Genomic DNA, 20,811 nt, shown 5'->3' with positions numbered 1-20,811 from the left:
TCTCTGGGAGATTCAGCCTTCATTGCTGAATTTACAATTTCTTCATTGTTTTAAACTCCCTTTCAAGACCCTTTGTCTCTGACTTGGTTTCTAATTTAAGTCCAGGATTTTAAGGATTGCAGGGCACCATCTTTTTTTTTTTTTCCTTTCCCTAAAGCTAAAATGGCTTATGCAATTGAATGTGGTGTGCAGCTAAGTGTTTAGCAATTCCTGACATGGCAGGTACCTGGAAAAGCATCTCTCACTTTATCTGTCAAACCTTTCTTAGAGTGCCTTGTGATAGCTGGCTGTGCAATTAATAGCATTCAATGGGGAGATAGACAAGGAGATCATCACAGATTACTGTATATCTTTTGATCTGTCACCCTTTTTAAACCATACATACTAATGTTCAACATTTTATTTTTATGGACAGGATTTTCTAGGACCCTGCCTCTCCTTTCTAGCTTGTTGCTCTCTGATCTGAAAAGAGCCTGGCACCTCTTTCATTGTTGGTCTCTGAAAATAAACAAGTGTGAAATAAGGTATAAATATTTTCTGCAATACTGCTGTTAAATGTGGTTATTAAATGTAGACACAGAGTTCTTGTCATGCTAACACAGTTACTCATCATTGACTTCCCACAGTTCCTGTACTCCAGGTACACAGCCCAGAGGCTCATTCCAAAGTTTATGCAATCTCTCCTTGCAGTCAACAAGTGAAAGTCATTGAAGAGGCAACTGCCGCTTCTGATAAACAAAGTCAGAGTATCTTTTCTTTTTCTTTATCCATAAGGCTGAATCCTGGAGACTGTACCTCTTCCAAGCTCTGTGTTTTCACCTGTCTGTGTCCTCACCCTTGTCCAGAAGAGGTGCCATGTTGCAGCAGCCATCAGAGCAGTGAGGTCTGGGTGGTGCACACAGCAAGGTGAGCCAGCAGAAAGGCAGCACAGCAGGGCTGGCAGAGGCAGTGGCATCACCAACGAGAACCCAGTCGTGTGTCCGGTGCTCCTCAACACCCAGCCCAGTGCCAATGGTTGTGGCAGCGTGGAATAATATGAAACGGGACTTTTTTTAGAATGGTCTCTGCCCCTTACTCTGCCTGGTCTTTAGTCTGTGGACTGTGCAAATTCAACAGACTGTGCTGGAGCAGAAGATAAGACTACTACAGAAAGTTCTCTGAAGATAAAGGGCCTCTCTCTTCATCCGGAGAAGATAAGGAGGTCCTAACCATACTCAGGGGACAAGAGATTTTTTTCTTCGTGTTGTGGAGAACGCTTTGCTCATGCCAGAGCTTTGTACCTAGCTTCAACTCATGCTTCTGAAGTAAACATGGTATCAGATGTGAAAGAAGACAAGAAACCAATTTATGACTGGCTTCTAGTTTGAGTACTCAATAGTATTTTTGCTGTAAAACAGGAGCCACCCTGGGTCAGCTGGAGACTTTCCAATAGTTTCAAAACTATGTGCTTAGTTCCTATTGCTTTTTAAAGCTATTACAAGAGAAGCTGGATATAAATCTATGTTTATTAAAGGCAGTATCTTTGTGTATTCAATTTCCACAGGCCTGAGGCAATGTGTTACTGCAAATACGATAAGTATGAAGTAATGATTCAGTGAAGTCCTTAAAGAAGATCTTAGTCGTAAGAATTCCTTGAAGACCATTTGGCCCAAAACTTATTTAATGCATTCTTGCATGTATAATTGGAGAAGTAGGTACCTCTGTAACTTAAGAAGCAACTTAGATCTCTGTGACTGAGATGGATTCAGTCTTTTAGAAAGAGAAATATTGATATTTTGGCTTTATTTCCTGTAATTGCCAAAGATAAATTTTTGCTTCAGTGTTTGTAATAAGCTTTGTAGGTATTTGAGCACAACTGTCCTGTGTTTTGTCGGGACCCGCCCCCTGCAATGGGGTCCTGGGAGAGGGGCCCTGGAGGGGAGGCACGGGGTGTCCCTGCCCCTGGTCAGCCTTGTTCCCCATTGGTTCTTTTGTGTTCCCCTGCGCGGGCAAGGACCCTTGGGTCCTGTGATTGCCTCAGTTCCTCAGCAGAGCCCCGGCCATGCGGCTGGAGAAATAAACATCTCTCTGAAACATCTATCAAGAATCGGTCCCTATATGTATTCCTTTTCCACGGGCCTCATTGTTTGATATATGTGTTGCAGTATCAGCACTGTAATAGTGTTTGTGTTTGATAAGCCTGTATTACTGGCAGCAGCAGGCAGACCAAATAGGTCTTTAAAAATCTGAACAAAGCAGAGACATCTGTAAATGTAAAGATAGCTAACATGAACCGATACATGCTTTAAATTAATATTTTTTAAAGTCAGTTGGCAGTTTCAGCTATACAAAGAGAAATTCTATCAGTAATGCAGATTTTTTTCTTTAGAATGGCTATGAAGTTATCAGTGCATCTGTACAGCTCTATCTGTACTATTGAAGTAGTGTGGGCATATGTGGTATTGTCAAGCTTGGGTGGCACAAAATAAGTAGTACAAACACTGGGAATATGGAAGAAATCACTGTATTCTATTCAAATCTAGTGTAGGATTAAAATAGAGAACTAAAGCTAAGGAAGCTGGTAAGCTAAGGGATACAGTAGATGTTTTTAAGTAATACTTTTGGCTCTAAAGCTATCTTTAAAATTTTTCACTTATACCCTGCCCATAGAGTCAATGCAGACCTGTGGCCATGCCTGAAGATGAACCTGCTAAGGATGTGCCTCTCTGCACCTTGGTATTCAGATCCGCAGCTAGCTGGGGTCAAGCCTTGCTTCTGGAAACATTCTTGCTGCTGAAACTACAGGAGGTTAGAAATGACAGGTTCCCTTCCTTCTGCCATAATTTCTAACAGAGAAAAAAGCCTCTGTCCAGCTTAGATGCTATTGTTTGATCCTTCATGAGTGACTGTTTCATACTTGGGTCTCAGTGTTCCTTAGAAATAAATTACAACTACACTAACTGATTTCAGGAGTTAAATCAAGGACCAAAGCGGCATTTTCTTCTTAAAAAGTAACTAAACAGGATATTCAAGCCTTGTTTTTTCAGTGACAAGTTAGAATTTTCCACCCAAGGCTCCAGTCTGAAATTTGACTGAAGTACAGTAATTCTCAGCCATGCAAGCTCTATGAAATATAAAGTGGACTCAGGTTGATACTAAGTTTTTTTTTTAAGTATCTGTTTTATTATTAATATACTTTTAATACCATATCTCTGATTGTTTTACAGACTGACTGCAACTTAAGTTAATGCAAAGACATTAAAAGGTTGCCTTTTAAATTTTTAATGGGAATAAAAATCTACACAGAGTATTGGACTGTGTTGAGCTATTTGGATCTGATCTACAAACAAGCAAATACCATTTCACACTTTGTTTTAAATATTCTCTTGGAAGTCACAGATGCTTCTGATTTGTATTTTTGTAGCCACTGTTTCCTAGGTGCTCTAAATACCAGTTAAATGATCTTTTAGAGGTGTCCAAAAAGTTGAGACCAAATTTCCACCTAGATGAAAGATACTGGGAAAATGAAAGGTGGAAATTAATTAATTTAAATTGTAGTTAATCCCCCCAACAACTACAACAACAAAAACATCAAACAAAACCAACCAACCAGACAAAACCAAACCCACCCCAAAACCACAACTCCTCCCTGCCAAAACATATCAAAAGACATTGGAGACAAATGGAAGCAGAGGAGAGAAAAATAAAGCAGCTTGAAATACTGTATTTCTTGTCTTGCAGAAAGCTGTAATGGACTTGTCAAGAAATTCTGACTGGATTATCAGCAGTTTGAGATGAGGCGTTTTTGACTGGACTCATCACCTGGCTGTGACTCAAATGGAGAAGTGAAAAGCCAGTTACCTGATAGGGTGAATTTGACTTTTAGCTAGTTTATACTGTGTTAGAGTTGTGAAGTATAGGAAAAAAACAAAAAAAATGTGCTCCTCTGCTTAAAGAAAAACTTTTTATCCATTGTTTTCTTCTTTTCTTCTTCCCCCTGTTTCATTTTTAGCTGTTAAATCCCGTAAGTACAGGAATTTTGTGTGGAAGAACAGTAATTTTGCTCACTCACGTGAACCACAGAGTAAAAGCCTGTTTTGAAAATGTAAACCTCTTAAAACATTGCATTTGCCATGTGTACATTATACTTTATGAAACCTTTTTTTGCTGATTTTCTTTTAAATAAGTAGCAATGATTTAAGAAAATTTTCTGCATGCTTTAAAAAAACCCATATGCAACTTCTCTTTTCTTTCTCTGAACAGTGTAGATATCTAGAACTTTAAGAAGTTGGGATTATGTTGGTAACTTCTAATATGACCCTCCTTCCTTTTCAGATCATTCTCTTCATCCTGAACTAGTCCACACAACTACGAGTGAACTCAGGAAATAACAGAGAGGTCTAACATCACAGGCTTGAAGGTCTGCAACAGGTCTCAGCTGCTATCAGGATTTGAGGGAAAACTTTGACTGTCACTCTGGACCTCATAGCTCAATCTGGAAGATACCAGCTGCTGAGATTTGTGACCTGCTGGGAGAAGCTATGACTCAAATTTCTTTTTCAAACACCAGAAACCAACATGGGGAGGACACTGCTGGTGCCCTCCAGTGTCTGGAGTGCATGTGCTGGCAGAAGAATGGGGAACTGTGCCTGCAGTTTCTGACTAAGAGATGGCCCAAGGGATCTACTATTGCCCTAAATGGATGCACCACAGAGCTTGTATGTGAGTTATAGATGTTCCTAATCAGTCTAATCTAATCTGTAATGGAGAAGTACCAGATATCCTTTACTATCCCACTGAAAAAAAGCTTCATGTTTATACACCTATGATTTGTTCCTATGCACCTATGATCTGCTCCTATGATTACAGATATGAGGGTATGCCATACCTGACATGTTAACAGAATAATTAACTGGGAAAAACAGTGAGCAAAACCTAAATATTTTGTGCTTTGGCAATAAAATCTTGCTCTGCATTTTAGAAAAAACATGAGATATATCCAGGAAAAGGAATCAACTTATTTAATGAGCTGCTTTATTAAGTCTTTACCCTAACAACAACTATAAAAATAGGTTTATTCTCTTTAGAAATTAGAATCTCTATCCAGCTCAGAGTATAGGATGACTTCGAAAAAGACAAACCAACAAAGTATGGCAGAGAAATGATACTTCTAACTATTGCAGTGAAAACATGGTTATAAACAGAAGTGAGCTTCATTTTCTCTTCTTTCTTCTTTTCAGTTTGACTGTAATGAGCCATGTTCAGAGATCATAGGTTGTTTTACACTGCTGGTGAGTCAACCCAACAGAGGAGAGCTTCTGAGCTGGGACCTGCAGTAGCTTCCAAGTGTGAGTCATAGTCACTGGGGTGTCTATTCTCTGCATTTTCTGGGAATCACAGAGTCAAGAAGGCTTGTCACAGACATCAGCTTTACCAGGAAGTCCTGATCTAAAACAAGAAATGATAAAGATCAAGGGTTCATCAACCAACAGGAGTGCAGACAACTGCAAAAGTAACTGAGTTTGGACTGTGAATACTTGGCTGAGAAGAGACAGTAAGTATTATTCACCCATTTGCTATCACTGTTAAACAAAATGCCTAGAAATACAGAATAATGGAGTAAGTGTGAATATGTCCGCTGTACTCAGCCTCATCCTAGGAAATAAATGAATGAGCATATGTTACAGAAGAGTGGAGATATGAGAGAAGCATAAGAACTTCCTATTTCTGTTGACGAGTTATTGGCAGCTACTACCTCTTAGCATTGTCTGGTGCAATCTGATGCAGTTTACACCTTGCCACAGAAACTCATGTAGTTTCTGTGCTTTTCATCTCTTAATACTGAATATTTGAAGGGCTTTGTTGTTTTTTCACTACATCAGGAATCCTAATAGCATTCTTCCATTTTCCTTTATGATGAGAGTTTGTATCTGCGCCAAGCAATTTGTGGTATAATTTGTAGGAGTTGTATGCTGTCCAGAATGTGCTACACTAATGCCTCATCTCAAGAATGCCAGTAGTACAGTGACTTTCTTTTAATTAACTGTGATGTCAGCTTCGTGTAGGAGGCCAGCTCACAGCCTGTGAACTGAATCTCTAGGTTTCTGATCCAGGAAAGAGAAATACAGCATGCACAGGCAAGCAGTATTTGATATAGTTATAAAAATTTCCATGAGTTTGCTCTCCTAAGATAGAAACCTGATCAACACTTACAGGAACTTCTATTTTTTACTGTTACAAGGTCTGGTCTGCACAGAATAATAAGAATGCTGTGCACACAAAGCATAGGAATTTGCCATTAGAAAATTGATTTGATGAATGAAATTTAAATTGTCCCAAATTATTTCTAGGTATTGAAGGTGAGTGAAGTATAGGGATGGAGAAAAAATTTAGCAATCCATTTGGAGATGGTGTTCATTTTTCACAGTTAGATGAGTCCTATAAGAACAAGTTAAGAAAACTTAGAAATAGAGTCCATCATTCCCCAGAAATTTGCAGGAGAGTATCACTGGTTTCACACTGGTCCTGTCTGACTAAAGCTCAATTCTGATAATTCAAAAGGTGTTGAAAAGTTGCTCACTAGTTGAAAAGGTATCACGATTCTCTCAATAACACACAATTAGGGATGTTGTTTCTGTGGCTTCATATGCTGCAAACCACACCTCTCTCTATGGGATTCTGAGAAGAGTAGCAGGAACGCTTTTCTTTGGAGATAGAGGCTACATGCATGGGACAAAATGATGCTTTTAGTAAATATTTCATATTCAAAAAGGGGTAAAATTAAAGCAAAACCCATCACCCAAACAAAAGACATCCAACAAAACAGCTCATTCAACTGAACATGGTGACCTATTTAGTTCTTGGTTTGGTACCTGGCTCTGAACTTAGCTGTACTTTCTTGGGAAATTACTAGGTATTTCCCAAGCCTATGTGCTTTCCCAATGTGCCTTGATGATCATTCTGAATTTGGGAACTGGGACCTTTGAGCCTCTGGATTCAGCTAGGGCATGCTTATTATTCTGGCAGCTCTTTCTGACAGGCCATCTCATGGGCCCACTGGTTTTGCACTGGTCACCACTACTCAGCAACATGACTAAAAGTTACACTGGTGAACCCTCAGGAGTGCCTGGAATTCAATGCCCTCCATTATGGGGCATAATCCCTACAGAATTTCTTCAGCCTCACAGAAAATATAATTAAATGGCTAAAACTTCTGCAATTTTTTTCCAATAGATGTGTCTCTTTGTGATCCTGGATCTCTCCTCGGGTATGAGGTAACACGTACAAAGGGTCTTTCAGGTGACAAAATGAATGATTTACAAAGTCTAGGATTACTCCAAGACATGTATTTGGTATTTATATTCATCCTTCCTAGGGGTCTTTAAATCGCATATGGCCAACCCCTTCTTTCAGAAATCCAGCAATGATACTTGTTCCTATTTTCAGATACAACTTTTCTTCAGAAATTACCTCAGTTTTGAAAGAGAGGTAAAAACTCTTCTGCCAAGATTGCTTGCCTTCATATGGAATGTCTCTCAAATTACAGACTAGCCTCTTTTGCTTTATGTGCTAAGAAAAAATTTTGAAGATTGTATCGGTAGCTCCTGATGACAACGTCCATAAAAACATAGATAAGAGAGGTAGGATACAATTCCTGTAGTTTTCTATGACATTTATAAGACTGTGTAGTTTAAATATAGTGCTACGGAACGTTGTTTCGTGTTCTGTTTCAACCAACTAAGACGTTTTTAGTAAGCAAAACTGGCAAGTGGAAATCTTTGCCTTGAGATGAGCTAGATTAGCACCTTTGTTTCCCCAGTTACATCTTATTGCTTTTGCTTGTTTTCAGAGGAGTTACCATGACACAAAAGTAGGGTAACTCATTGTTGAGTCTTTTGTCTTACTGTATTTTTTGCAACAGCACAGTTTTTAGCACCATTATTGCCAGACAAAGAGATACTGACACTGTCGAGAATGATAGTTTTGAACACTCAACACAGCCTGACTTACTCCAGTGCCCCAGGCCTCTATTAAGAACACTCCAGCATTACTCTTATGTTTACATTTGGCATACTACTCTTATTATTTGCTTTGTTTTCTTCTAATCAGGGTTCAAAATGCTATTGTATTCCCTTATTACTTTACATTTCTCAATGCTGTCGCACTCTGCATTCAAAAAGCATGAAAAACCTCAAAAGAATTGACCTCCTCAGACTGAGATTGAGCTTAAAAGTCAGATGGTCAATTAAGTGCCTGTAACAACCCATTGAGCAATTTTTCAGTTAGGTACATCCACTTTCACGGTGTCTGAAATAATCTGGGCCAATGTACACCACATAAATAAAAAGCTAAGGGATGCTCTGCGAGACAAGATCCCCTTCTATAAAGAGAAGACACACAAGAAGTGGCACAGAAAAGGGAGTGAACGTCACTGAGAGATGAATTGCTTCTTAATTTTTTCCCCTCACTACTCCAGAAAGACAGTATTATTTTTAAATTCAGGAAAAATTCTGAAAAATTCTTATTTAGTGTAATGGCAAACAACTTTTGACCCAAGCCTGTATTTACAGAAGAATGGAAATGACTTGAAAAAGAAGTGTTAGGCCACAGGTTTGGTAATTAGAAGATCAGATATTATGATTTTGGGCATCAGTAGGGTCAAAGGTTAGAATATTAGCATGCCAGTGAAAGTCTGTTCGTTACAACAGAGTTTATAGTGCTTTATTTGGTATGATTTTAGATGTGCCAAATGTTGGTACATCCAGTAATTTTCTCATGGGAAACCATTCTACAGCCTCACAATTATCAGTCTGAGGCAAACGGTCTCTGCTTTTCCCTGCCCTTGCCAGCTAAATGCAGTTGAGCCAGCTCTGTGTTCTCTGTTCAGGTGTCTCGGTAAATCCTCAAAGATGCTCTTGATTTTGTGGAGGCTCCTTGTGTTTAGGCTGAAGTAGGAGGCATTTTCAATATTTTTTCCCTTGCCTCACAACATGCTCTACTCCCCATTTTCCAAGTTCTCTCAATTGGGAATTGAACAGCTTCCTCATTTTACCTAAGTTACTAGCATGGCTAATGCTCAGGATATGCAGACAAATGTGTTAACGCACATGCTAACTCCACAAAACCGCAGTACCTTAGGAAGTGGAAGAAATGGCATCCATTTTAGATATGGACTGCATGCTATTTACACTTTTGTTTAAGTTTTTAACCAAGACATTGGTCTTTGTATGACTCTGAATTCTCAGGAATCATTCCAGGTATTCAAGAACAGGAACTTAATTCAAAAACAGTAACATTCAGAACATATTTTCATGGCTGCTGCTTTGCTTGCAGAAGCATGTGATTTCTGTTTTCTCAGCTTTAAAGAGTTTGCATCCTTGTGCTTATGGTCTGCATTTCTAGGTCAACAGAAGCAACACACTCAGTGTATTTGTGATCTTAAATAACTTTTGCAAAATACTAGTTGGACCAGTCACTTCTGGGATTGGGCTGCCACACTAATTCTCTAAATACCATAAATATTTTACATAAGCTTTTTAGACTACAAAATGCTTGGGAAGAATAATCTTAATATATTAATAATCTTATATATTATTGTAAACAAAACTGTTTTGTGTATATACTAATCTATTAATAACTGAATCACAAATTCATTTTGTTATACCATCACTTATCATTTGTGTTATCATTGCTTATATCTACTTCTTCTGTATCTTACCTTTAAAATTAAATACAAATTCTACAAATTCAGGTACAACTGAGGAAGCAAGGCAAACTATTTCTTTTAACTTCAGGTCAAAAAACCAGAACAGCAAACATTAAGCAAGTATTAAAAGCTTTGTGCAATTTGCATATCATCTTAAGGGTGATACAAGCTTTGCCTATCATCTTACTGATGATATTCTTAGTATTTCCTTCCTTGCTTTTCAGAATAGTGACATTCTTTTCCACACATGCCTAAGTCTGCCAAGTGAAATGAGCTCCTGAAGCGAACTCTGAAGATCAGCATTTTAACAATAACAACCCGAAAAGATTTTTTCAGCTATGCCAAATCTGTTGTGTCAACTCAGACCTGGATTTCTGTTAGTTCTTTTACCACATAGAAAGTTACACTGAAGCTGCAGTGAACTTCCATGTACCCAGATTTAACAAACCGCAGTAATTATCATCCATGTACTTCAGTCCTTTGACCCACATTCTGTGGTCAATTAATAAATTGACAATCTGTAAGGTTGTTTCACACTGTGACTGAGTAAGGATGACAAGGAGAGGGCCCTACATCAGCGGTTTCCTTTCTAAGTACACTTAAATACCATCAAATCCACAATCAATGGCAATGCACACACATGTTTAACAAAGCTTTTAACCTTTTAGCCATCAGGCCATCTGCCTTTCAAGAAATATTGTTCTTGGTTCAAACAGCAAAACAAGTATCTGTCCTACATGTTCTTATGACTGGAATCCCTGGGTGGATGAAGGCCTGGAAAACTCTTCAACTACCCCACTGCCTCTCAAATAAAAGAAATAAAGTTGTAGGGACTACCATGCAAGAGTCATTCTATGAAAATAATCCAGTTGAAACACCATAAATAGTGATGGAACGAAGACTAACTGCTTCTCAGTGACCCCTCTTGAGCCCCCCAAGATCTAATGTGGGTACATAAGCAACATGAAGTAGGACATGAGACCCTTTCCTTTAAAGAAATGATGGAAAAAAATATTGTGGGGTTTTTTAACATAAGCACCTCAGCTTTCAAGCGTAGTAACACAAGTGGAACAGCCAGGGACACCTGTCCCAGGCTTGGTGAAAGCCCTGTAGCTGCAGCAGAATCTGGACTGGAGCAGCAACTTGAGATGCCAAAAGTGAAAGAGAGAGCACATCCAACTGTGAGGAACTAATACCTTTATTAAAGGACAAAACCAGCACATGAATTGGATTTGGCCAGCTGTGAACCCTGACTTTAGAAAATTGTACTTTTCTACAAAATAGTGGGAAGTCCCTGGCTGATATGACTGCACAAAGCTCTGATTAGGCACAGTCATGTGCAAAGAATGCTGCACAGAAGGTGTTTTATCCTGACTGTAGGAGCTAAAAGAAAATGAATTGTGGGATTTTGAACACTGGTGAGGACAGTAGATGGGAAGAAAGGATTCCTGTGGTAGGTAAATGAAACTAACAGGAGTGGGCTACAAGAACATGAGCTTTCAGGGTATGTTTCAGAAATTTGCTTTATGAGGGCTTTGCTTCATTGATTAAAATAGGTTGAATGATTTGAGTAGCTGGGATTCAGCAAGAAAACACCAACCAATTGCTCCAAAAGCATGGGAGTCCTCAGAGGTAGCCACCTAAGGCAAAACCTGGGTTGTTACACGTGTGTGTGTGTGTCTTATAGGAAGCACACATTGTTGTTGAACAGCTCCATCTTTGGCAAGATAATTCCACTACATGTAGATATGGTGAAGAATCACCTCCTTGAATCAAGATGAAAACAAAATGTTACTGGCTATTAGTCAGTGAAATTAACCTTGCAGATATACAAACCGTGTTGGAATATGATACACTTGAAATTGAAGGGCATTTTGCTCACTGTTTTTCTGGAGAATGCTCTTCCATGTCTCTTAATTTCATTGACAGAGATTAAAGAAGGTAAGGACTTATAATCAAGAAATATCTTTTTGTGAGACAGAACGATCAAGTAGCCAAGGTAATTTTTTATTCAGTGCTTCTACTCCAAATATTTATAGGAACATCAACAGATTTCTCTAATCAAACAGAGAAATCCCTTTAGGACCAGTATTAACTTAAATATGCTTCTGGAATAAAAACTTCCACATCTAGGTAGTCACCTTGCAATCAGTAGAGAAATAGGTACTTCCAGGAAATTATCCATCTGATGTGGATCAGACTTTATGTAGGATGAGATAGTTCAGCCATTGTCCATTTCTCCTGACAAAATAGAAAAGAAACATAGAGTTATGCTGTAAAATTTTACATGTAGTAAGCTAAATCCTGGCACTAAAGTCTGCCTCTGTTGCTAAGGGAAATCTGTCTTCTTCAGAAGATAGTGATTCTTCAGGAGAGGTCTTCGAAAGCAGATTAAAATGGGCACAGCTGAGAAAGGCTGTGTTTTTTTGATACCAACAGGTTTAAAACTTCTGGCTTTCTTTCAGCTTCTTTTCTAGGTGTGGGACCAAATGACTAACAAAATCAGGGAATTTCTGCTGCAGAGACAAGTGTTCAGCAGTACTTGTAAGGAATAAGTTAAACCTGTGGAATGCCAACCTCATCTCTTCAGTATGGGGAGCAATGAATCCACAGTAGGTGTTTCTTTTTCCTTTTACAGGGTGAGTTAATCTCCTGTTATTTTATCTGCTTGTCTCTTCAGCTGGGATGGACTGAGTTCTGAAATAGCTGAAGAGATAAAAGATCTAGAAAAAACCTGAGCACTGTTGCTGATGTGCCACAGGTGTTGTTAGTTACCTCACCCATATATTTGTATTTACCTAAAAAGTTTAGAAGAAGTCCTGTGACATGAGTGGGGTGTCGTATCTGATAGTAGTGGCCCTGGAAGAAAGACAAACCATTAGGAGGTACTTCTGATGGCAACAGGACCCATAAAGCATTGCCTATGTAAATGACGAGTAAAAGTACCAGCCCCTGAAGACAGAAGGTGTTCTTCAGGTAAGATGAGTAATAAAACTGCAAATGATGGAGGAAAAACAAGTTTAACTGCTTTATGTTGGCAACTTTGATAGAAGGTCCTTTTCTGCCCCGTAATTCTTGGATAAAATGTTCAAGTGAATATATGTTTAGTGAAAGTTTAGGCATCAATATGCCGTGTTGACAAAAAAACCCTAAACAACAAAAACAATGCAGGAAGATAATAAAATCTAGTATTTTGGGGATGAATAGAATACATCAACAAGAATTTTCATACGTCTAAGAAAGAGAATCCATTCAAAAACTTAAAGAAAATTCCACTGAAAATAGGTATAAACTTTTGCTACATTATAATTTCAAGCTAACAGATGGCACATAAGGCCAAAGCAAAAAAGTACAACCCAAACAGGATTTAACTGGTGAGGACTAAGCTGTGCATGATAGATAAGTTTCAGTTAAGGTGATAAGAAATTTTCACTGACTTCAGTTTCAGGACCTAAGTTGTAAGGTGAATTCACCTTAAATGACTGTGAATACTGACGACAGTTGGTTCTGCATTGTTTCTGCTCAGAATATGCTTCATCCAACTGGTCCAGGTGCTTGGGGGAGGTAGCTGGACACTGCCTTTCCTAGACATTTGAAGAAGGTACCAAACCCACTGAGACTGATTTAAGCTAACGCTTTCAAAACCCAAATGGTTCCAGATTTTAAACTTTTATTGCATTCCTTGTTATCAGAATGGTGACTGTCAGCTCTTTCTTTGACCCAGATGTTGCCATGCCACAAGGTAATATTGTTGAACTTCAGAAAGCTGACACCATATGGTATCTCTGTCTTAGCTGGACATGACCGCATGAAAAACCAATGTTATCTGAATCTTGTGAGAAGGATTTATAACTGATGATAGTACATCTTAAATTGTCTCCTGCTCTGTATGGTTGCTGTGGGAAACTGAGTGGAAGCACCATAGAAACCTACAGAAAATTATGTAAGAGAGTCCCTCATACCCTATGAGCAATTCTAGGTGTTGTGGAGAGGAGAAGGCTCTGTAGGAGATGACAAAAAGAGTGGAACATCTTGGTGGCCACTAAAGGCTGTGGAAGCCACAGAAAATAATCATCAAGGGAGTGGCTTTATAAGTAGTTGAGGCAGGGGAGAGGATGTAGAGAGAGAGAAGGCTGGAAAAAGTATTAAAGGGATCTGCATAGCTTCCATGCTGGACCAAATCCTGAAAATAAGCTTGCACAGGAAAGCCTCCAGATGACAACAGAGTGACTTTGCAGCAGACTTGTCAATACGTTCTCTTAAGTCAGGCCAGAGCATGGCAAGGATCTGTCAGCATCAAGAGATTATTTCATAAACAGGGGATAAGATGGACATTTCCTGGGAGCAGAATACTTTATTGTACTGCAAAGAAATTACCAGGTCTTTTATAAAAGTTCTTCTGTTTTCTTCTTGCTCAGTCTTAAAAAGAGTTAATATCATGCAAAGTCTACTGTAAGAAAGCTGTACAAGCTATGTAAAATATAACTAGACATGGGAAGAATCAAACAGGAAACAAACTGCTAATAAGTATTACATTTACATAGTACTATCTCTAGTACCAATACCCTTAACAAAGGGAAAGAAAAATTATCAATGGTCCTAATACACGTGATTTTCAGGTAGACAAAGATTGGCTTTAGCAAGACATTCACAGTGTATTATCTATAAGTGGAATAATTACCTCCATTTACAGCTTCTATACCAACCATCAGGATCTCTCAGTCCTAAATCGACCAGTTGGAAGCAATTGATTTCTGACCTCCTAGGTCTGTACTAGTTTGACTGCTTATCACTGCTCATGCTACCATTGTGACAAGAGGCAAGCTCAGACATCATCACTAGTTTTGGAACACAATTACTGTGTCCTCTGCACTAATTAACACTGCCATGATAAGTACATCTGCATCATAAACTATGATAACTAAATGATATCTATCTCAAGCAATAAATTACAGAGCTTTATTTCTTCAGGTCAGTGTCTTTCTTATGGCCTAGGAGGATGAGGAGTCAAAAATCATAATCACAAGCAATGCACAATGTTATGTAGTCCATATGAATGTAAATGAGGAGAGTAGCAGTAACTCGGTAACTTGTAGTGCCAAATGAAGCTAGCTTTCAGTGTCTCAATAGCTAAGTTTTCAGATTATTTTGGATCTTTTCAATTAGTGTACTGGAGACTGGGTTTTAGGGAGTCTTTTTTTGTTGGGTTGGTTTTTTTTTCTTATTTTTCACTGACTACTGTAAAGGAGGATTCAGAATATCATTGGCTTCAGAATATCATGGCCAAAAAGTCCTTACAGTTTGAACTGCTTTTAAATGGGGAGAAAACTGACAAGGGCTGTCCGATTTTTATTATGTTGCCATTTTTCAGCTGTTGAATTGCTGTAATCAGAAAGACAAGCATGATTTGCACCACAAAATATATGTGTACAAATAGACATACAGAGAGTCAGCTGGGTTATCTGAGGAAGAAATGACTTCCATGAACTGAGCAAGTCTGTGCAATTATTGCAGACTTTACCTGAACAAACACTGTTTGAAAATAACCCAGTAAAATAGAACATTAGTGCTGATCAGTTGCTTTGGGATCTCTGTTGCTGAAGCCTTACAGGTAAGCACACCATTTACATTTGCTGCCAGGCATCTAGAAAGTGGTAAGCAGATAGCTGCAGAATCAACAAGCTGCTCTGTTTGTCTGGCTGCAGAGAGACTCACAAGCGTGGTGAATAAAATAGACTGATGCTGAGGTGGGAGCTCGCAGTGAAAATATGCGGGGTGGGGGGGCCCCCCCCCCCCCCGGCCCGGGGGGGAGGGGAGGCGCAATTAAGCATGTGGTGGAGGAAGATACCTTTTCAAGTCTGTTCTAGTTCTACCACCTTCAGGATGATGTTTGCATTCACACCTTACCAGAAAAGTACTTGTGAAGTCCTGTCAGGCAGAAAAAAAGAATGCTGCCTTGGACTTCAGCAGAAAAGGGACATCCGTGCTCCTTACAAGTATTACTTTTACCACCCCCTCAAAAAATACTCCGTTTTTTTTTTTTTTTTTTTTTTTTTTTAATAAATGAGAAGGGTCTTTTCCTCCAGTCTGTGATGTGATTTCTTATTGATGAAAAGAAAGTAGTGCTGCTCTCATAGCAAACGTGACCAAGCGCAACCAGAACTCTGTGATTAATACCTCGAGCCATCAGACAGACAGAGGTTATGGGATGAGAGGCTGGATAAGTGTCTTGTCCGCATTAGGTTGTGGGGGAGGCCACAGCTTCAAAACTGTGAGGATATGAAAAGTGGCAGTCCATGGTGTGAACAGCATCTCTAGAAGAGGGACTCTTCTTTTCAGAAGATCTCAGGTAGACATCTCAGGCAATATCGAACTGGACCCAACCATTAAATCTTCAGACCCTCATCTAATTCCTTGTTTAATATAAACATGGTAGTTAATAAACCTTTCCTCATCATTTCCTCTTTTTTCCCTCCTTCCGAAAATAAAGATCTGTGATAATTTTCTTGACCACAAGGTGGCAGGATTCAGCTTCACTTTAAAGCCAATGAAGGCTGAGCAGTACTTCAAAGTGATAAGGCAAACATGTTTCCATTATTAGGAATGCAAAATCAGTCCGGATAAAGCAGCTAGATAAATCTGCAAATAGGTGGAACACTGGAAAGAATAAAATGTAGGCTAAAACACTCAAAGAGTGCCTCGTATTTGGAGGAAATTCAGAAAAGGGTTGTATGGAAGCCAGATTTTGTCATTGAGGGAAAAGATGTGGGATCTCATGTAAGAGAGGCAGGTACACCTCAGTGTAGTCAACCCAAAAGATGCTGTTGACTTTAGTTCACAGGCTTTCTCTGAGTCATGGTATAGATGTGTGTTTCTGACCACAGTTCTAGCTTGAACGCAAGAACGCCTCCATGTGAAAAGTTTCATGGGAATCAGGATATTTCTCTGGAAAACAAAATGTTTCTGATAAGATCATGAGGTTCCATGAACCATCCATACTCTCCCTCTTGCAAGAGCTAAAAATTTCCAAACTTTAAGCAAAATGTAAGCAGTTTATTTCTGCACAGTTTTGGTAAGACTGGTCTTTCTGTATACACTCTTTTGGATGGGATAGGATACCATAGCACACATACTAATCGTGTGGCCTTTACCTGTTCCCAGACAGGAATTATACTCTGTGGTATAATTTCTTATTTCTCCACCTAAATAACAGTACTCTCACAAGGATTCTTTGAGCTTTCAGCTCCTGCCTCTTTTCCAGAAATACAAGTTTAAATCTTTATGGATATTTATTATAATTCCTAAGCTGCAGTACGTTCTTTGTGTATGGCGTATGAGTTAAAGTTTCAAAACTTTCAAAGTAATCAAGCACTCAACTTTAGGACAGTGATTTCAAACGAACACTGAGTTTTTCAGCATCTTCAGCTTTTCCTTGTAATATATTCAGATGAATGTTCTCCTACAACTTTATGTCAGTAAAAAAAAAAAAAAAAGGCAAATAAATGTGTATTGCAAAGGAACAGAATTTATGGGAAGTCATTAATTTGCTTTCACCTACCTAAGGTAAATCTGACTCTACTTTACCAGCTCTGAAGAGGTTTACCTCACCTGCTTGAGAAGGCTCTATTACTCAAGATTTGAGTGTTCTCCGAAGTTATCTATTTGCTGTACTTAACTGTCCTTTTCAAAAGTTTTCATAATGTCAAACATGAATCGGCCTTGTTGTAAATCAAGTGCATCACTTCTTGTCCTATGCTTTAGACAAGGAAAAAAATATTACCTGTCCTTGATACATATTTCAGGGGTGTTATTGAACCTCCTGTCAGACTTTCATGAACTGAAGAGAGTGAGTTCTTTCAATCTTGACTCAATACATATTTTCTAGCCCTCTAATCACACTCTATAGTTTTGTCATATTTCCAACTTTTTGCTATAGTTTTACCACCTTCAGGATGATTAGTCTTGTAGTACTACCAGAAAGCTATTTGTCTCTAGGGGTTTAGTTGCGGCTTTTCCTTAAGTACTGATTAATATTGTGGCTCTTCCTTAAGTACTGATTAATAGGAAGTATTTGAGTATTTTATGTTATTTTCTACTTTCTTGAATCTATGAGGAAAAAAAATGCACAGAAAACACAGAAAGAAAAATTACCTGTGTAGAAATAAAGTCATGATTTACCTCAGAATTTCTTTGTACAGCTACCCTTTAGTAATTCTAAAATTTAAAGACTCAAAGCAGGAGATATGCCTGTAGAAAGAGTTGCTGTTTCCCCCACTAAGCCAGCAATAGTATTTTTTGATAGAGCATTCTGTAGCTTTCACTTTGACAACTTTGGTGGCCTGAATATATGACACTTTCAGTTTGTTATCTTCCCACATTATTCCCCCAGTCAATTTTGGTAAAATACTAGTTTTAGAGGGAAAATAGATTTTTAACAGTATTTGGTAATTTTACCATCATGTTGTCACACCTGGTAATTTTTGGCATTGTCATGCAGAAATCTATGTGTCTCAAACTTTCTAAGACAAGATTACAGTACAGTTCAGCAACATTCCTATGAGAAATCTTTTAAATTGCAGCAAATATAAACTGATCTTTACCACAACAGGTGATGATACCCTTTTCCAAGTGTTTCCTCTAGCTTTATTTAACACTGACCTGCAGCTTTACAAATGTATGATCTGGCCTACAGAACTTTACTCTTTCAACACTACTGAATTACCTAATTAGCCAATTTGTTTCAACTGCATGGTTTTATCTGAAACTTCTTAGACAACTCCTCAATTTTGCAGATTCACAGAAAACAAAAAGAATTTCAAAAAAAGATTCACAGAGATTTCTGTGGAAGAATAATGTTCAGTATACGCCTATATATGATTTGACAAATGTGAGCTTGTTGTCATAAAATCACTAGGACAGTTACAATGGGTATTTATTGCCCTAAAGAGCTGATGTCTTTGTGTTCCTTCAGGAGAGAGAGGGGGAATAAAGCATGTTTTCCAAAGCTGTAAGCAGATTTGGCTGGAGAACAGGTTTTGCAGCAACTCAGAGGTTTCAAAGTTTAGTTCTGTCCTGCACTAAGGCTCTTTCTCAAAGTCTTTTGTAATTTGAATCATACTGCAATTTATGCAAATAATTTTTCTGTCTCTCTTTCCTCCAAATCCTTTAAAAATCACCAACTTTTGCCTCTAGAAAATTGCTACATGACATTTTAATCTCACTTGCCATCCTTCCATAAATATTTTGTTTAGAGAAATATTTTATTTTAAAGGTCTTAGTCCCTTTCAAAAAACCTTTATATTAGGCATAGACAAAACATCTTTCCATGGTTTTATGCAGTATCATTGGCTTTGTTACTCCTTTGGACTCTCTTCATCTTCCTTGTGTTTTACTTAGAAAGGACAAAGTGCTGAACTTCATAGAGAGGCAATGTACTCTGAGCATCTATACAACAATTTCACTTAAACTTCAGTAACTTTGGTTTAAAAATATAATGACTGACAATACTTTCAATTATGTCTTTTTGTACACTCTGCATTTGTTGCTTTATGGGGAGGTATATTACTTCTATATAAGGTGTTTCAGCTAGGTATGGCTATGACTTTCTTAGTAGGATGTTCTTTTAAAGCAAAATCAACCAACCCACGCCAGGCCTACAAACACATCCAGTAAGATGTGGATTTTCCTGTTAGCCTGAGCAGAAGCAAATAGAACACAGTGCACTTTCAATGAATAAGTGCCATGTCAAATTGATTCCTGAGCACCTTCTAACACTGTATTAATGGTTCATTCTGTACCTTTGTAACAGGAATTCCGTAACCTTTTTTTCTTTAATTCGCCCTCATTTAGTCATTTCAAAATACTCAGCTTGGGTTATTAGGTAAGAAAGGACCATCAACATCTTTATACTCAATGGTAGAGTGGTAAGTGGTAAGTGTCGACATTGATCAAGGACTACCTGTCATGTGCCAGGACAGAAACACAGTCTCAGAAACGGCAAGGGAAGAGCATCCCAGATCAGCTGCTCTTTGCACCTGCGAATACGTGACACGCGTATGTCATTCAGACTTGCCTCAGCCTCGACGTATGGAAATGATAACTTCTTCTTGTGGTGTGTCGAGTGTCGTCCCCCCGGCGCCTGGGGGCCGGTGGGGCGGCCGGGGGTGCACGGCCCCCCGCGGGCCGGGCCGCGGTGCACGGCGGCGGCGGGACGCGCGGTGGCGCCTGCGGAGCGCTGAGCGCGGGGCACTGCGGCGGGATCCGGCGCACCGGCAGCGCTGCGGAAACCCGCAACCGGGGGTGGGGGCAGAAAAACGAAAAGCAGCCCCGGCCGCGGAGCTGTCAAGGGGAAAACAAAGCATTTAAGGGTCGCTCATCCATCGCCTCCCGGGGTTCTCGCATCATCCCAGTTTATCACCCGATGGCGAGCTCCCGCCCTGGCGAGCATGCCAAGTGCATCTCGGCACCGTGCCTCCGTCCGCCCGGCGGGGCTGAGAGCCCGCACAGGCGGCGGCGCGCTGCCCGTCCCGCGGAGTGCGTGTACGCCTCTATGTGTGTGTGTGTATGTACGTGTACGTGCGAGGCTGAAAGCTCAAGCGCAGGCTGCCCATTGGTATCTGCTCTTCGGCATCCTCCCTCTCCCCCGCTCCCCCCTCCTCCCTCTCTTGTCTTTTTTTTCATTTTTATTTCAGGCTCATTTTGTGGAGTTTCTGCCCCTCTCTGCGTCAGCCCCACGTCACTTTGCCGGCAGCTCCCCGTCTTTGGCTGGAGCAGGAGCCGGAGCTGCTTTATTATCAGCTGGAGGGAGGAGGAGACGGTGCGTAAAGCGGCGAGCGCGGAGCTCTGAGCCCCGCCACCGCCGCTCGCTGCGGCTCCCTCGCCGCCCGCTCGCCGTCCCTCCGGCGGGCAGCGGCCGCCCGGCCCCCACAAATAGGAGCGCAGCCTCCGCCACCTGCCCCCGCCGCCCCGCGCGTTTTGCAGCATCATCAGCAGCAGCCGCGGGGGCAGGCGGTGCCGCTGTCCGCCCGCGGGGCCAGGGGCAGGTGCCGCGCCGCGCCGGAGGCCCCGCTCGCCCCTGTCGCCGCGGCGCCCAGCTCCGGCCCCCGCTGCCCCGCGCAGCCCCCGGG

The 20,811-nt window shown here is 40.1% G+C and overlaps 1 long non-coding RNA gene across 2 annotated transcripts; it reads right to left on the bottom strand.

Annotated features, from left to right (window-relative positions):
• Positions 1 to 2,075: 2,075 nt before the first annotated feature.
• Positions 2,076 to 12,612, bottom strand: LOC121667245. Of its 2 annotated transcripts, none has more exons than XR_006016982.1 (3): positions 12,484 to 12,612; positions 11,827 to 11,926; positions 2,076 to 3,495 (listed from the first exon to the last, which is right to left on the bottom strand). It is a non-coding gene; the product is annotated as an uncharacterized LOC121667245 (long non-coding RNA). The 2 variants fall into 2 exon arrangements; XR_006016981.1 differs by lacking the exon at positions 2,076 to 3,495 and adding an exon at positions 4,992 to 5,427.
• Between the last annotated feature and the right edge of the window lie 8,199 nt (positions 12,613 to 20,811).

Source organism: Corvus kubaryi, unplaced genomic scaffold (genome assembly GCF_017639235.1).
Source record: "Corvus kubaryi isolate FWS band 111438036 unplaced genomic scaffold, C.kubaryi_AGA036_p1.0 37357, whole genome shotgun sequence".
Taxonomy (NCBI): Eukaryota; Metazoa; Chordata; class Aves; order Passeriformes; family Corvidae; genus Corvus; species Corvus kubaryi.
Note: the sequence above shows the minus strand (reverse complement) of the source record. Positions and strands in the feature narration are given on the sequence as shown.